General features: G+C 43.1%; 1 long non-coding RNA gene across 1 annotated transcript; it reads left to right on the top strand.

Annotated features, from left to right (window-relative positions):
• The first annotated feature begins 5,071 nt into the window (after positions 1-5,071).
• On the top strand, positions 5,072-7,380 carry LOC122464287. Its single transcript, XR_006288225.1, has 3 exons — positions 5,072-5,318; positions 6,396-6,619; positions 6,874-7,380. It is a non-coding gene; the product is annotated as an uncharacterized LOC122464287 (long non-coding RNA).
• Positions 7,381-18,321: the final 10,941 nt, after the last annotated feature.

Raw genomic sequence — 18,321 nt, 5'->3', positions numbered from 1 at the left:
TGAGGTTATTCTCATGTGTAAGTGTCTGCAGAATCAGGGTCTGGATTTGGATTTGTGCCTAATTTAAGCACCCAAGTTCTAAATTAATTTTTCGCCTCTACATTTATTTTACCACTTTAAATTGTCTTTTGCCCCAACAGTGTTGTAGCTTCAGTTCTTATCTACTGAGATCTTTGTTTAACTCTGTAGGGTCATTTGTCCCTCTAGGCCCGTGGTTCCCAGGCTTTTTAATACTGCGGCTCCCTTAAAACTTGGTGGCTCCCTATAACCAAATACCACTTCTTTAACCAACTCAGGACACTAGATTTAAGAGAGACTGGTTTATGCTTCTGTGCTTCCATCTGAGGCACATTGCCTTGCTCTTCTGTTACTTTTTAGGCTTCTTAGCTGCACTGTTGACAAAGGAAATAAAAATAATGTAAGAACAAAACGAAGCAAAAACAATTTAAGAACACTCCAGTGGGTTTATCTAATAATGTCCAACCTCAGAACAAAACATTGAAATAAATATTAGCGACAGGAACTAAAAGCAGGTGCAGTATTTCTCTTATACTACTTATAGGATAGTAGCTGTTGTTGCTTCTGGAGCCTTCCAATTTTCTAGACTAAGAGGAACAAGTCATCAAGCCCACCACCATTACAGTCACAGGGAGCTCATAAAATGAGCTTTGCCCATCTGATCTAAATGGATGATCTTGTCCAATGCTTAATTCACAAAGAGTGAGACCTTCACTCCCGCTCCTTTATGTGGTATAAAAGGGTCAGAGTGATGTAAAAGAGGCCTGAAAACCCCCATGTCCATCCCAGGAAGTATTTCCTGGCAGACGGGTACTCATAGATTCCAAGGCCAGAGGGGACTGTTGTGATCATCCAATCTGACCTCCTGTATAGCACAGGCCAGAGAACTGCCCCAACATCATTCCTAGAGCTGATCTTAGAAAAACATCCAATCTTGATTTAAAACTTTTCAGTGATGGAAAATCCACCACAATCCTTGGTAAATTGTTCCAGTGGTTAATTACCGCCGCATGTTAAAAATGTACACTTTATTTCTACTCTGAATTTGTCTAGCTTCAACTTCCGGCCAGGGGATCGTGTCACACCTTTCTCTGCTAGACTGAGGAGCCAATATTTGCTCCCCATGTTGGTACTTATAGAGTGTAATCAAGTCACCCCTTAACCTTCTCTTTGTTAAACTAAATAGATCAAGCTCCTTGAGTCTATCACTGTATGGCATGTTGTGTAATCCTTGAACCTATGCCTCTTGAGGACTCCTTTCCAGGACCACATGTAGGGGGTATTATTGAGGTCAGCAGCACAGATTTTCAGCCCAAGGTCCATATTAATATTTTATGGAGGAAAAAATAACGATCCCATTGCTCAGGGCCTTATTACATAGTAAGCAAAAATTCTGGGCTAAATACAGAATAAGGGGCTGATTAATGGGACTATTCACTGTGTGTGAAGTTAAGCATGCTCCTAAATCTTTGCAGGATCAGGTCCTAATCATTAATATCTCAAGTATAGAGTCTTTTGCCATAAATTTGCTGCAGCACCAGATTTACCCCGTGCAAAAATTGTTCTGTTTTAGTGCACAGTGTCATGGGACCTATTCCCAGGCATTTGCTGGCCCATTAATTGTTTAAAAATACAACAGTCCAGCAGATAGGACAGCAGTAGGAAATTATTTTAGACCTTATGAGTCTGAATCAGCAAAATGTGCTGGGTCAGACAATCTAAAGATGTAATAAAATCCTTTTTTACATATATATATGTGTGTGTATATATATAAATATATCAACTCACTGTCTACAATTCTTCCTACTTTTCTATGGTCACCTCTATACTGTCTAAAGCAGGGACGGGGAAACTTTTTGTCCTGAAGGCCACATCTGGGTTTGGAAATTGTACGGCGGGCCATGAATGCTCACAAAATTGGGGTTGGAGTGCAGGAAGGGGTGTGGGCTCTGGCTGGGGATATGGGCTCTGGGGTGGAGCCAGAAATGAGGAGTTCAGGGTGCTGGAGGGGGCTCCGGGCTGGGGCGGGGATGGTGGCGAGGTGGGGGAAGTGAAGGCTCCAGCTGGGGGTGCGGGCTCTGGGGTGGGGCTGGGGATGAGGGGTTTTGGGTACAGGAGGGTGCTCCAGGCTAGGACCGAGGGGTTTGGAGGGCAGGAGGGGGATCAGAGCTGGGGCAGGAGGTTGGGGTGCTGGAGGGGCTCAGGGGTGCAGGCTCCGGGTGGCACTTACCTCAAGCATCTCTCGGAAGCAGCAGCATGCCCCTCTCTCTGGCTCCTACATGGAGGTGTGACCAGGTGGCTCTGCATGCTGCCCCATCCGCAGGCGCCACGTCTGCAGCTCCCATTGGCCACAGTTCCCGACCAATGGGAGCTGCGGGGGTGGCACTTGGGGTGAGGGCAGCATGTGGAGCAGAGTCCCCTGGCTGCCGCTATGCATAGGAGCCTGAGGGGGGACATGCCCCTGCTTCTGGGAGCTGCGCGGAGTGGCCCCCAACCCTGCTCCCTAGCTGAAGCACCAGAGCAGGGCAAGCCCCAGACCCCGCTCCGCAGCAGGAGTTCGAGGGCTGGATTAAAATGGCTGTCGGGCTGGATGCGGCCTGTGGGCCATAGTTTGCCCACCCTTGGTCTAAAGAAAGAGGCAGAAATGGACCCACACCTCTGAGAAAAGAGAAATATGTAAGAAGCATTAAAAATGTGCATAGATTTAGAGGGTTATTGTGTGGGGTTTTCTTCCAGTGTATTCAATACAGTGCTGCATTTCAGCAGACTGATTTAAAGTTCAGTATATCATATGGTAGCTCCAAAGGCTAACTTGAACATTTCCCCAAGGGCAGGGAGTTTGGTTTTCCTCAGAATTCACACACCACCTGGCAGAATACAGTTATCAAGAATGTGGAGACTCACTTATGGTAGGATCATTCATTATCTGATACATCTTATAAGGCTACACCTGGCAGGTTAAGAGAGGGAAGAGAGTACTGTGCATTACAGAATTTCCAGCTGAGTAATGGACTCAGGGGAGAGTCTTTTACAACCAAAGATGGGCCCAAACCAAAACCCCAGATCCAGACAAGCCCAGTCTTGGCAGAAGCTCAGATTTGATCCAACATTTGCAGTTTGGGCCTATCTCTAATTCTAACAGACTCCTGAATTTGAGGTCCTCTCTCACACACTTGAAAATCAAATGATTAAAATAATTAATAATATTTTACATTTATATACAGCCTTTCAGTCAGGAGACTCCCTACCTGCATTACCCAGCCAGTTAGGAATTGTCTCCCTGCCACTCCTGAAATAGAGACACTGCAGAGGAATGTGCACAGTCCCGTGTAGCTGGACTGTATCCTTCAAAACAGTTCAGGAGAAGTGAGGATAAATATTCAATCCATTTTGAAAGCACTGGGAGGCTTTAGAAAGAGAGAGAGGGGAGCTTCCTCATTTTTGCCCCTAGATTTTTTTCATGGGAGTAGGCAGTCTGTGCCTAGTTTTGGAGCATTTACAGCATCACTTCAAACTCTCATTGGCTGATTAACCCAGAGGTCATGAGACTTGTATTAATTTAGATGGAATATATGGGCCAAAGATGTTAACATAACACAGTCACTGTCACCATTAAACAGTTCTAAACAAGGTTTGGGGTTTGGTATACAAAGACCTCAGCCTGCTTAATACGTTAGCAACCACACCATTACGAATCCTTTTATTAAAGATACAGAAAAGAAGGAAAAAACAGTTAAAGCATTTGCAATGTAAGGTATTAAATAGGGCTTTCATTTTAACATCATCCCTTGTTCCCTTTCCCTTTAGCTGGAGAGAGATTTTAGAAGGAAAGGGACCCTTATTTGACAGTCTTTTAGGTGGTATTAAAGATGGTAATAACCGTCCTTTTGAGGAAAAGAGAAGACATTAGTTGAGATGGACTGGAGTTGCTGGTGTTTAAGTTTGATCACATTTCCTCAGAAGAAAACAAATACACACAAAAGGGGAGAGAAAAGAACAGCAAAGATAGAAAATGAAGTTTCTGTCTCTGATATTGACTCTCTTGCAACCTCACAGCTGGAAATGATCTTGTCATAGCACAGCAAATGGTCTTATCAACCACTTCGAGACCTGGCAAACTCGTATCAGTATCAGGCTGTTTAGGATGTTGCTTTTAGTTGCCTCATTCTGGTCACAGGCTCACGGCAGTGCTGCAAAATATAAAGTCTTGGCTGGCTAAGCCAGACTCGTATTAGACAGATGGAAAAAGCTGAGAGCTAGGAAAGAGAAGAAATAAGGTGGGGAAGGAAAAGGATACATGCTGGGGAGGGAACACAGGGAGGAGAGACAAAGTCGCATGTCCCAGGAGGTGTTCAGGATATAGCTGGAGCTGTTGGAAATGGTCATCTGGGTCCCTCTCTCTGGCCCAGTCTGGTTAGCACATCTCTCATGATCAGGATGACAAAGGCCGGAGGTCCCAGGAGATGGTGGGGGTAGCAGCCATGATGGTGAAGCTAGGTACAGTAGACAATTTTTCTCCCAAAGTTCCTTTCTTTAAGGACCCCAAAAGGGAGTTATAGGTGGAATAGCCCATCCACTCATTATTTTGTCCACCAGTTAGGTCTAGGTTCTGACACACCAATTTTGGTTCACCAGTGTCTGGTCTCATACTGTTCTTGTTTACCAAGCATGATCTTAAAATAGGCTTTGAGTTGTATCAGGAGGCTCTTTAGTTTGGACTAATTCAGTCTTTCTACCTCCCTTTCCCACCAACAATTGTTGTGTGGGGTTATTGTGACATCTTACAGTCTTTAAAAATGAGGAGCAGCTGTGACAAGTGGGTGACAACTCTTTTTAATCAATAAACCCATGAGATGTTACTCTTACCCTGAAGATTTAAAAAAATTAACTGTCATTATTTGGTTTGAATCTGCTTTACACAAACCAAACAGAGTTTAATCCAGCAGGCTCTGTTTTCAGTATATTCTGCTCTTCGTACTATATACAGCACTTAGCTGAGATAGCAGGCAATTCTTCTGTACAGGAGCTACAAAATCAAATTCCATGCTGACAGTCAAGTGCTTGCCTAGAGCTAATTTATCAAAGAAAACAATTGCTGTGAGGTATTAGTGGGTAGTGAAGCCTCACTCAACCTTCCCTTTTTATGTTTTTATTCAGTGTGAAAACCAAGTGACCATCGCAGTTGCTGCTTGTCTTTAGGCCATACAAATCTTGTTTTCTGTGGCATTAGCCACATTGTCTACCATTGGAGTTAAATGTCTGGAAGCCAGGAAACATGCCTCAGAGAAATGGTTTACAGGGTAAGTGCAAACACTAAAAAAAATAAAGCCTATGATATGAAGTCATATGCTGATTATAAGGCGGAGTTGTGAAGCCCCTTGTGTAGGGTGCCGTTACGGATATCAGCACTGTTACTTACACATACTCACACATAATCATCCCTGTTGCATGTTACAATCAGTTCATTCCTTTGTTTTGAGAATAGCGAGTCAGAAATTTGGAAGACGGTACATCAGTTTCTTTTAAAATAGAAAATCTAAACTAAAATCATGGAACCAACCAGCCAGGGGTTAACTTTAGTACTTTAGCCCAGGAATTCTTAAGCTGGAGGTGACAAACAAATATCAGGGGGTCAATGACCGTCCTGCCCTTCCCATATTGCTAAATGGGAAGGAAGTGGTGTGAGTGAGATCCTGGCTACCTGGGTGGGAGGTCCTGGTATGAAAAATGTCAAGAACTGCTGCTCTGTCACTTTATTTGTCGTTGTTCCCAATTCCCCAGCCCTCATCTGTAAATTATCACCATTATACTGATCCTGCAAGCTGCTAAGCACCACTGAAGACAATAGCCATAACAGACTCTTGGTGCTACAGAAACAAATTAATCTTAATTGCTTATAGTAAAACAAGGTGAGCCTGGTTTAAATTAATTAGGGTCAGCTTCTCCAGTATGATGGGTGGTCTGCAATAGACACAGCAGTTGACTTTATACTTGTGTGTAGAAGATGTCTTTTTATTCTGTCCATACGCACACGCATAATTCCTATTAGTAGTGCCTGAACTGGAATTGGAAGCTAGAGGGCAAAGTGATGACATTCTCCCTGGAAGTGATGGCCTGACAATGTTTTCTCTGCCTCCTTTTTCCTTTCAACAGCTGAGAGACATGAAAATGGTGGCATGGCACAGACACCTATTAGTACCCCAGCACCAAATCCAAGCGCTTGATGCTTATTAAGTTAGACCCCTTTTATTTTCTAACCAGAGATATGAAAAATATACAATATATCCGTCATGAACATTTACAACATACCTGTCATAAGCATTTAAAATGCCCATTTTCAAGGTAGTACAATAGCATTCATTTTATTGTTTCTGCAGAAGTAAGCTCGGAAATGAATGGTTTGTATGGAGATTCTAGTCTTGTAAGAAAGTTGATTGATTCTATTCATCCTCCAACACATGCCGCAGCAAAAGAGTTTCCCCTTAATTGAGCAATATGATGTAAATTACATGGTGAATGATTTAATAAGGGAAGAGATGTGCAAACCAAGAGCAACAAAAATCCTTTAAGAATAGAAGCATGATTCTCCTGAAAATAACAGGTAAGTGAAGAGTTCCTTACAACATGGTGTTAGGTGGCACTGTGCTGCTGGAAGAGCTTTTTTGGGGTGGGGTGAGGGGAGAGACTTAAAACAGAGGTCTTAACCATTTGAGACCAAAAGGACCTTTAAAAAAAAAGGGACATTTTTCTTCTGAAATGGTCCTTTTATCTGTTGGAAAACTGGAAAAGTTCCATGAGAATGTTTGAAAGACATCCTCCCCACCAAATAATTGTTTCTTTTTGATACTTTTGCAGAAAATATGAAATCACGAGCACAAGCCGCAATTCACAAAACCCCCAAACCCATTCATTCTATTAATTATTTTGGAAATGGAAAGGTCCAAAATCTTTTCCCGTGGACAGAAGGATGTGTTCTCCTTTTCACCCATCAGTATGTTGATGCCAGTGGAAGTTGCATCCTCAAATGGAAGGTAACTCTGATCAGATAGAAAGTTCAAAATGTTTGCAAAGCAACCTTTTTGGCTTGTAGTCAGTAAAATACTAATATGTGACCCTCATCATTTTCATTCTCCATTAAAAACTTCAGGACATTTGAACAAAGTTATTTAAAACCATTTAGATTTCCTGTAAGCTCATGGACAAAATGCATCATGTTTACGACACATTCAATCTACCTTTGTCATTAGTTGGTACTGCCTTACCAACAAAAGTCCTTTTTAAAATACACTCAATTTATATGCAAGACATGTTGCTTACACTAGGTAACACCTTGTGACAGGGTCAGGCCAGATGGCTACAGGAGAGTGATAGAAGGCAGATATATTAGCCCCAGGTTAAGTAGGTCCCTTTTCCCTGGGTAAGGTAACAGGGAAGGTTCCAGAAGAATCAGGAACTTTCTGGAAGCAATTAAGGCAGACAGGCTGATTAGAACAACTGCAGCCAATCAAGAAGCTGCCAGAATCAATTAAGACAAGCAGGCTAATCAGGGCACCTGGGTTTAAAAAGGAGCTCACTTCAGTTTGTGGCATGCATGCAAGGAGCTGGGAGCAAGAAGCGCAAGAGGCTGAGAGTGAGAAAGCGTACTACTGGAAGTCTGAGAAGTACAAGCATTATCAGACATCAGGAGGAAGGTCCTTTGGTAAGAATAAAGAAGGTGTTGGGAGGAGGCCATTGGGAAATAGCCCAGGGAGTTGTAGCTGTCACGCGAGCCACTGTAGACAGCTGCAATCCACAGGGCCCTGGGCTGGAACCCGGAATAGAGGGCAGGCCTGGGTTCCCCCCATCTGTCCATTCCCCCAACTCCCTATTTGATACCGGAGGAGTTGAACTGGATTGTGGGTTTCACCAGAGGGGAAGGTCTCTGGCTTGTTCCCCGATCCACGAGGTGGATCAGGAGAGACTGCGGGGATTGTTCTTCTTCCTTTCCCCATGCTGGCCAGTGATGAGGCTAACTGAGTGAATGGCAGATTTGAGCCACTAAAGTGGCCAAACTGAGGGCTGCCGTGAACCTCTGAGGCGAGCAAATCATCAATAAGTGCAGGACCCACCAAGGTAGAGGAGGAACTTTGTCACAACCTGCACTAGACTTCTGTTCTCTATGGGTATGTCTACACTACCAAAAAACCCCAAAACCTCAAACAAAAATCCCGTAACAACAAGTCTTAGAACCCAGGTCTAGAGACTCGGGCTCGTGGGGCTGACACGATGGTGCTAAAAATAGCTGTGTAGACAGTCCCGCTTAGGCTTTGAAACCCGGTGGGAGGCATGTGGCTTAGACCCTGAGCTCCAGCACGAGCGGGAATTTCTACACTGTTGTTTTTAGCACCGAAGTGTGAGCCTGAGTCTGTAGACCCAGCTTCTGAGGCTCACCCCTGTGGTTTTTTAAATTCTTTTTGAAGTGTAGATGTACCTCAAATGTCCAAGAGACTTTCATCTCTAGTGGCAAAGAGACTAGAGGCTCTTCTTGTTTCATCCATACCTTTGTAACCTGTGCACTAAACTACTGCTACAAACTCTACCTGGGACTGCCAGTGAAAGCTGGGAAGAAGTTAACAGGATGGAGCCACCTGCTTAATGAGTGCGCTGAGCTACTGTTAGGCTTAATATATTTTATTTCCTTTACAGTTTTATGTTGACTTGTGAAATGGGGTGGAGGGGTGTTAAAATGCCAAATATTTAACCAGGATAACCAGGATTTTATTTCTATACTGAAAGTTGAGAGACATATATTATATTCTCAGCTCTGCCACCGTGTGATCTTGGGCAAGTCATTTAATCTCTGTGTCTGGGTTCCCAATCTTCTGCACTGCATGTTGAATCACTTTCTGCCACTATTTGTTCTGTTAGTCTATCAAGATTGTAGGCTCTTCAGAGCAGGGACTGGTTCAAATTCCATGTGATTGTGCATATCTAGCATGGTGGGCCTGATCTTGGTTGTAGCCAATGTAATACAGATAATAATACAAATAATAATGACAATGAAGAGGTGAGAGAAGTTAGCTTGTTTGTTGCATATATGTGTACATCTGTAATCCTGTAAATGCTTAAGGTGAAATCCTGGCCCCAGAGAAGTCAATGGGAGATTTGCAATTCAGCTAGGGCAGAATTTCACCCGTAAACACCTTTAGTAGCTTTACTCTACTCCCATGAGTAGTCCTTCTGAGTTCAATAGTACTGCTTATCTGAGTAAAATTATTTCCTTGCCTAATATTTTCAGGATTGCGCCCCATGTTGTTATTGATTATGTGATCCCAAGCCTTTTATCTTTAAGATTTTATTTTAATTTTAAGCTTGATTAGTGCCCAGAGGCCTTCAAGCAGAGGGTATTGTAGCAATAAAGAATGGTTATTGTTGTTGAATTAGATTTGGTTGTCCTTCCAGTTAATAATAGCATATGTACAACCATAATTTCATCAATTATCTCTTTTTCTGCATTTATTTTTTTAGAATAAGTGTTTTTTCCCCTAGTTTACTTCCCAGTAGGTTATTCTGCTACTTTATATACTATACTAGGAGCCTTACCGTGCCGATATTACTCAGGCAAAACTATCACTTGACCAGCACATGAACAAACTTAAAGTGGGAACACAGGTAGCAATTCTTCCAGCATCACCTCTGTGGTTTTGGGATGAGATTAACTTTTGGTGAATGTTAAGATCTCCTGAATAAAATCTGCAGGATTGTGCCCTGTATCTGATTGTGACCCAGGAACCTCATTGTCTCAACTGGCAGCGGGCATAGTGGGTGCTTAGAGTTGGATGTATGCATAATATCTCACTAAAGGATGAGAGCTCTGCTTAGAGCCAGTCATAATCACTGTGAAATGAATGTACAGATAACATTTAAGAAGTTATGTGTCTGTCCTGAAAATTATGTTGTTAAGGCAGGTAACCAGGAGGTGAGCAAAGGGTAATAGATGTGTTTCTTGCTGGCTGGTCATATGTGCATCGTGTGTCTTTTACAATGTAAATCTGTTTGCATATTGAGCCTGATGCTAATCAAAAGATTGCAAAACTGACAAAAGAGGAAACCAATAAGTAGGGTGTGTCCAGATGTCCAGATTGTGGATAAGAACAAAGAACTGTCCTGATATATCTAAATCTACCAAGAGACACATTGAATCTTTCACCAAGGAAGCAAGCTGACAGTGTGACTCGTCTCATAAATGGAAGATCACAGCCACGTCTGGCTGTAAAACACTGGAAGGATTTGGGACGAGTATTGCTCTATTAGGCAGAAAAGTATCTAGTTAAGTAAAGTCTAGGTAGGTGTATTATTTTATATGTAACCATTTGTTTCCAACACTTCTACTTTCTATTGCTTGAATCTCTAATGAATAAAAAGTAAACTTTTATTTTTTTTCACTGTAAACATACCTCTGTGTTCAGCAGAGCAGTGATTGGAGGTGGAACTGGTAAGCTGGGGTGTACCGCTTCTTTGGAAGCAGTGAATTTGTGAATACTGTGCATGTCCAATGGAACAGGGACTGCCCACTCCAGGGAGCCACTTGGAGGGCTTGGGGTTGGAGTGTGCCTACCGCTAACCTGGAGAGAGATAGCGTGCCCTGCTTAGGCCTAGAGGGGAGTGCTTGTGTTGCCTGTAGTTGACAGAGGTGGGGAGCTGACCTTGGCAAGCACAGACAAGGCTTCCTCACACTAAGGGCAGGTGGTAGTGAGGTGCCTCACACCCCTGGCTACCTCCCCGGGAAATGTGACCGTGATACACAAATAGGCTTTTTGTTGTCAACAGGTTAGTTTCTGTCTGCTTACAGCTGACAATGTGGTAGCATTTTACACCCACACTGCCCACTAGTTTAAATAGTGGCAAAAGATGCTTGGCAATAGGACCACTTGGGTGCCATAGTCGTGATCCATTTTGGTCCCTGGTTACTGGGAACGCATAAGGAACTAGCATGAGGCTAATGAAGAAATTGTTCCTGCATGGTCTCTTTAGAAAAAGAGGAGATTTTATAGCTTTTTTTTTTCTTTGCATCTTTACTAAAAGATGCCCTTGGCGATGTCTGTAAAAAAAAATACTGCTTTTATTATTAGTAGCATTACAGTAGCATTCAACCAATCATTTCTACTAAATGGTTACGCACATTTATGTGTGTGTGTGAGATAGAAAGAGCGAGAGAGAAATATGACACACATAAAATGTCCTGTCCAGAGCTGTATCCAATTAGTGTTTGAAGATTGCTAATAGATTTAGTTGTACTCTTTGTTGGTGCTCTGATTTCGTAGCTGAATTGTTTTGCAATAGTATAAACCCACTAATTGTACACCTAAATGAAACTGAATGCTAAGAAATTGAATACCTTTTATTCTACCTTGGATGATAAATTATTGCCACAAAGAAAATTCCTTAATTAAATTTGGCATAGCCAGGTCTGTTGATGCTATATGTTAAACCATTGTGCCACGTGGCTTTAATGATTATTTTTCATTTCAGAACAATGTCTTGCTATTCTTAGATTAAATTGTGTTTACTAAGGACTGTAGAGCCCGTGAGTTATTTCAGTTCCAGAGTTCTTTAGGATCCCATGGAGATTTCGAATAGAGCTTCTCTGAAGAAGTACTATTTATTTATAAGTCCTCATTAAATAATCGGAGATTGAAACCCATTGTTGTTGTCCTGGAAATTGATGCCTCCATTCAGGAGTATCCATACCAGAATCTGAAAAATAGAAGGAGAGTGAGGAGGACAGCAGTACATTTATCACTATCACTCAGAGTTTGGATCCTGATCAAGCTGAAAGTGGATTTTTTTTAAATGAAAAATAGCTACAGTATTGTTATCACTCTCAGGGGAAAGTGAGGGCTGAGGGGTTCAGTTATGGCTCCCGAGAGGCTGAACTGAGCTAAGGGAGAAGGCAGGGAAAGGCTCCTTCTGCATTACTTCTGCAACAAAGGGAGCCAGTTGTCTTCCTAGCTCAGCCATCGTGGTGATTAGGATGTATCAGGGCCCTGGCGCCATTGTGACACCGTTAGGACACCCCTTTCTGGGATATTAGTCCTTGTGCCTGCACTGTTGTGCTGAGCAGAGAGAAGCTTCCTTGTGCCCTCTCACCACTCTAGTATGCCCACCTTATAAATTTACCTCAAGGGTGCAACATATCTAACCAGTAAAACCAAAGCAAGTGTCTTGAAAGGCCATAAGTGTGTCTAAGGAGTTATATGTTTCTCTTGAAAAACACATGCCATTCCCACTAATTATAGGCTTCTTGCAGAAGAAAATATCCCAGGGTATGTTGTCATATGTAAGGACTGGCAACAGGGGTTGCCACCTTTAACTGTTTATTTTGAAGGACAAACTTCTGCATTGTGATATCAAGATATAAATCACATTCAGAGGAAGAACATGGCTCCTCCACAGACTTCCTGTGGGCACCTTGGGCAAGTCACTTAATCACTCTGTGCTTTAAGTGCTGCTGTAGCACAAATCTTTATTGTACAGTGACCCAAAGTGTATTGGGTACCTTATAGTGCTGATCAATTTCACATGGTCCTTGCTTTGAAGATCTTGCATTCTGATTTCACAGATGATGTAGTGAAGGGGCAACAAATGGGAGGAGGGGAGGCAGGGGACCCCAGAAATAAGATCACACAGTTACCCAGCATAGATGTGTGTACAGTGTGCTTGACCAAACAAGCAAAGATTCCTCATTTTTATATATAGTAAATACATGTCTTGTAAAATGAAAATCTGTGGGTGGGCTTATTTCTTGTGATTGTTGTGTCAAGACACAGCAACATCTTTCTGTGTCTCATGAGGTCACTGGAAAATAGGTCTCCCTCCCCCCTCAGAAAATTTCCATGAAAATGGGGGTGGGGGAGTTTGTCAATTTTGCACAGAAATTTTTGACTTTTTAAAAGACGTTTTTCACAAAAAAAAAAGTCAATTTTTTCTGCAGACAACAGACTCTGTGAAAATTTCCATTGAGTTCAAAACCCAATTTTCAGTCAAAGAAATAAAGTTTTGATGGAAATTTTTGACTAGCTGCAAATGCAGCTCCAGTGTGTCACAGGGTGATGGGCCCCTTTAGGAAGGAGTGGAGGGATCCAGTTTAGGTGAGTCTCAGAGTTAGTCAGTGGCAGGTGAAAGCTGCCTGAGGGCAAAGGGCTGCAGGAGACCTGAAGTAGAGCAGTAACTGGAAACAGCTGGTGAAAAATTCTGAGGAAAGATGTTAGGAGGACTGGCTAGAGCTGGGGTTCCCTGTGGAGTTTGATTTGGGTGGAGGCTCCTCAGAATGAGGGGAAGAATCAGCTTAGTCAGTGCAAGCTGGGCCCAGAAGCAAGGGGCTAACTCTGGAGGGAGGGTCCCCTGGAGCAGGGGTAGTATGCCCTGTCAAAGAGGCCTGGGGAGTGTAACGATGCAGGGAGTTCTCTGGCAGAAGAGCTGATGGAGAGGGCTGCGGGAGGAGCCCAGGAACAAGGGCTTGGTCTGGGAGGGAGGTTCTCCTGAGTACCGGCAGGACTCACTGGTGAGGAGTCCTGGTGAGTGGAACACCGAGGGGAGCCCTCTGGTGGAAGACCTGATTGGGGCTGCAGAAGATGAGTTGAAGGAGAGCAGGGTCTTGGAACTCATGCTGGATAGTCTTGAGAGTGGGGCCCTGGAACTGCAGCTAAAGGACCTTGGGACATAAAAGTTAATGACTCTCGGGTGGGTGACCTGGGAATGGTGACCATTGAATTGGATTGAAGAGCTGCTGCACTGTGTTCTTATTTTACTTTGTGAGGAATTTTTTTGACTGTGATGGAGCTGGATTGTGGAAGGAATAGCTCAGTGGTTTGTGCATTGGCCTGCTAAACCCAGGGTTGTGAGTTCAATCCTTAAGGGGGCCATTTAGGGATCTGGGGCAAAAAAATTTAAGGTCAGGCTTGACAAAGCCATGGCTGGGATGATTTGTTTTTCCCTTTTGGGTGGAGGGATAGCTCAGTGGTTTGAGCATTGGCCTGCTAAACCCAGGGTTGTGAGTTCAATCCTTGAGGGGGCCATTTAGGAATCTGGGGCAAAAATTTGGGGATTGGTCCTGCTTTGAGCAGGGGGTTGGACTAGATGACCTCCTGAGGTCCCTTCCAGCCCTGATATTCTATTCTATGTGAACTTTCTAAAAATAAAAGGGGTTGGATTTGCCACTGACAGATAAAATATGCCTTTGCATGGGTGGAAGAAGGAGAAACTGAAGTAGGTCACACATGTGTTGCCAAGGTTAGCCACAGGTGGCTTTGAGGTTTCCTAATAACACAGTGCGATGCTGCATCATAGTGACAACATATGGGACCAGGAAGTTGTGTTAAGCTCCTTTAAAATCTTGCAAGTTGATCTACAGTTCGTGGGTTCACCCTGTATAAAATGGGACAATGCTTAAATAATGTGGATTGGGGCCAGCCAAGTTTCCTTCCCATTTACCCCCAGGTACTAATAATACTTTGTACACATTTCATCCTAGGAACTTTCATCATGAACTTTTGTTTAATGAACACTAATGAAGTCAACCTCACAACATCCCTGTGAAACAGGTAGGTGGTAGTATCCCTATTTTCTAGCACAGTAAGAGACAAATTATAACCCATGTTTTCTGACTCTCAGCCCAGTGCTTTACCATGAAGGCCAAGCTGCTACCCCTTCATTCTTGTGAGTGCAGTACCTTTCTCTTTCTCATGCACTCCTGCTCTGATTCCTGTTTAAAGCTGTGTGACTAATTGATTTGTCAGGTCACTGGCTGTTTTGAAAATGAAAAAGAAAAATAATTTTGGGTCAACTTGAAACAAAAATGTTTCAAATTTTTTTTTTTTTTTTTTTTTTTGGAGAACTGATAAGTCAAGAAAAAAATATCTTTGTATGGCCTGAAATGAAAAGTTTTGTTTCATTTTTGAGCTTTAAAAGCCATTTATTTATTTTTTTGAAAATGAATTTGAAATAAATTCTGAAACAAAGTCATTTCAAATTGAAAAACTTAAGCATTTTATTTAGAAAGTGTCACAACAAAGTGCTCAGATTTTTCTATTTTTTCCCCATTTTTTTAACCAAAACGATGTTGTGAATTTAACACAAATTCATGAAATGTTTCAGTTGACAGAATGCATTTTTAGTGGAAAAAAGGCTTCTGCCAAAAAATTTCATCCAGCTCTCTTCCTATTTTCATTCCTGTTCCTTCTCATTCACTCCATTATTCACTCACACTTATTCAGTCATTCACTATCAGTCACCATCTCATTTGCTTACCTCAGGAGATGCAGCAAGTGGTTCCCGTCAGTAGGCACAGCAGGACAGGAAGGCAGCTGTGAAACTGCTGCTAAGTGGCATTAAAGTTCTGCGTGGTGTCTGCCTGATGTGGCCATGCAAATACATGACACGTAGAGGTGACAGGTGGCATCTATACCTGCCTAGCCTCTCTCTCATGTCTCACCCTGTCACCCTGTGTCCAGAAGGAAATCTTAAATATCATGTGGAGAATGGGTGTAATTTTTTGCATTGCTTTTAGTGTATTTTTAAATGGGATATGTAATTACATTTGGCAGTAGGATGGAGTAAAGAATAGGAATGAAGCCATAAGCTGGGCTGCCCAAGACAACAACTTGTTGTGAGCTTATTGCTTTGACATTCTCTCTCTCTCTCTCTCTCTCTCTTATTTTTTAAGACTACAACACATTGAATTTGATTGCTTTGGCCACTCTCACTCTTTGTTGCTGGCTCCTTGCCTAGCTTCTGGAATACACAGCCCTGCTTGTATATGTGCCAAGTTCACTGTCACAGGTCAATGGAACTCACCAGTATCGTCCACACGCTGTGAAAATCTGTATCCTCTGCTAGGTAAATGGTGCCTGAAGAGGGCCTAATATGGAAAGGCAGGACCACAAAATCCAAGTGTGAGTTAAAGGAGCATTAAAGGCCAACAAACATGGTAAATGCCTTATCCCGCATGCCCCCCCCCCCAACCCCTAAAAGCAAAAGATTTCACATGCAGAAAAAGAGACCAACAAAAACCTCATGTTTCCCAAAATGATTGTTTTAGGAAGTTTATATTAAGACACCACTTACCATGACCTACTACCACCACTTATTAAGACATCACTTACCATGCCTTGCTCCGGATTTTTAAAAAGCAGCCAGTGGACACCCAATGTGTGAGTGTCAGCTGTTCACAGCCTGTTGACACCTGCTTCAGGCACTATTGGTTCAAACTGTCCACAGATATGTAAACTGACATGATTTTCATAATAGAGTTGGTTCTGAAACCTAGAGTCATCACTGCTATTTCATTAATGGTCATATTTGCAGCATCATCTAGCTAGTGTGTTTATCCACCACTTTGTGAAGAGGTGAGTAGTGGGGCATGAGCAGCTGGGTACTTGCAAGGACTGAGGAAGAGATAAAAGAGGAGTTCAATATTTAAAGGAACTTCTGTCCCCCCCCCCCCCCACTAGGGGGGAAGAATGGTTACAACCTCCTGACCTCTGTTTGTGACACTCCCAGATGTCATGATCCTCCAGGCTGAGGACCCCTGTTCTAGAGGGGAAACAAGTTTTGTTTAGAGATGAAATGTTGCTTTATATGATGGTCAGTTTTGAATGCCTTGATTTGTTTTCGGTGCAACAGGGACACTCACAATAGCTGATTTCCTAGAATATATACAGTTGCATGAGAAAAAGTGTTTCTCCAGGAATAATCGTCACTGTTATTACTATTGCTACTGCAGTGAAGCTGGGAATCAGGGACCTACTACTTAATGTAGGCACTGTACACATAGAAAACCCTTCTTCCAAGAGCTTATAAACTAAATAGAGTTCCAGTAGCTTCCACCCATGAGGAAAGGCTCCATTAGAGCCAGGGAGAAGCTGGAGAATCCTTCAGTGCACATTGCCCAGCAGCCCTGGCCTTATGGAAGGTATAGATCATGCCTACAACCATGAAACCTTTCTCTAGAAGCATCACTGTAGATGTTGCTAGGTTATCTGATGAAGCTGCAGTAAATGAACATGAGCTATAAGAATGCAGTTTAATTTTATGAATGCAAATGATGGGTCCCCATCCTATGAGTCTTTACTCAGCAAAAGGTTACATCCTTTCCACTCACGCTCCCACTCATAAAGAGAATAAGGGTCCATCACTCAAATCCAGTAGATTCCTCCAGATTTGTATGAGTCTCAGTGCTCTGCCAAGATTGCAGGCCATCTGCATAGGGATATAAAGTCATGCTGCCAGAGCCGTTGGAACCTTTCTTGGTAGCAGGGGCATGAGCAGGAATAAAAATCTGACCCCTTTTGGAGGGGCACTTTCTGTGTCTACGCCCCAGCCCCAGGGCCAGAGGAGCTCACTCTCCCTGCCCCGGCCCTGGTTGAGCTCGCTCTTCCTGCTCCAGTACCAGGGCCCGAGGAGTTCTGTGCCCCTGCCAATTATTGGGGGGGGGGGGCCTGGCCCCTGCTTGCCACCCCCCTTGTGCATGTCCCTGCTTGGTCCAGAGAGATGGCTCCTGAACCTGTATTAACTTTCTGAAGGACTTCCCTCTGGTTGCCAGAAGTAATAATGTGTGTCCCATGTGATTCCAGCAGACCCAATTTCTCTCTCCTTCTTCTCTCCACACACAAGTTCCAAGATCCATGAGATCCTTTTCCAGATCCATGGATGGGGTGGGTGATGAGGCCCTCTCTCTTTGATTTCCATCCTGGAAGGGACAGGTAGATATGTGGAAGGTCCCTGACCTGACCTACAGGTTGTGAAAAAAGTTGTATTGAATGTGCATGTGGTGTGGTTTATCACACATTTTCTGGTTAGGCTGGAACAGGTACAGAGAAGAGCTACTAGGATGATCCGAGGAATGGAGAACCTGTCTTATGAGAGGAGACTCAGGGAGCTTGGCTTGTTTAGCCTAACCAAAACAAGGCTGAGGGGAGATATGATTGCTCTCTATAAATATATCAGAGGGATAAATACCAGAGAGGGAGAGGAATTATTTAAGCTCCGTACCAATGTGGACACAAGAACAAATGGATATAAATTGGTCATTGGGAAGTTTAGACTTGAAATTAGATGAAGGTTTCTAACCATCAGAGGAGTGAAGTTTTGGAATAGCCTTTCAAGGGAAGCAGTGGGGGCAAAAGACCTACCTGGCTTTAAGATTAAACTGGATAAGTTTATGGAGGAGATGGTATGATGGGATAACATGATTTTGGTAATTAATTGATCTTTAAATATTCATGGTAAATAGGCCCAATGGCCTGTGATGGGATGTTAGATGGG

Source organism: Chelonia mydas, chromosome 2 (genome assembly GCF_015237465.2).
Source record: "Chelonia mydas isolate rCheMyd1 chromosome 2, rCheMyd1.pri.v2, whole genome shotgun sequence".
NCBI classification, from domain to species: domain Eukaryota; kingdom Metazoa; phylum Chordata; order Testudines; family Cheloniidae; genus Chelonia; species Chelonia mydas.
Note: the sequence above shows the minus strand (reverse complement) of the source record. Positions and strands in the feature narration are given on the sequence as shown.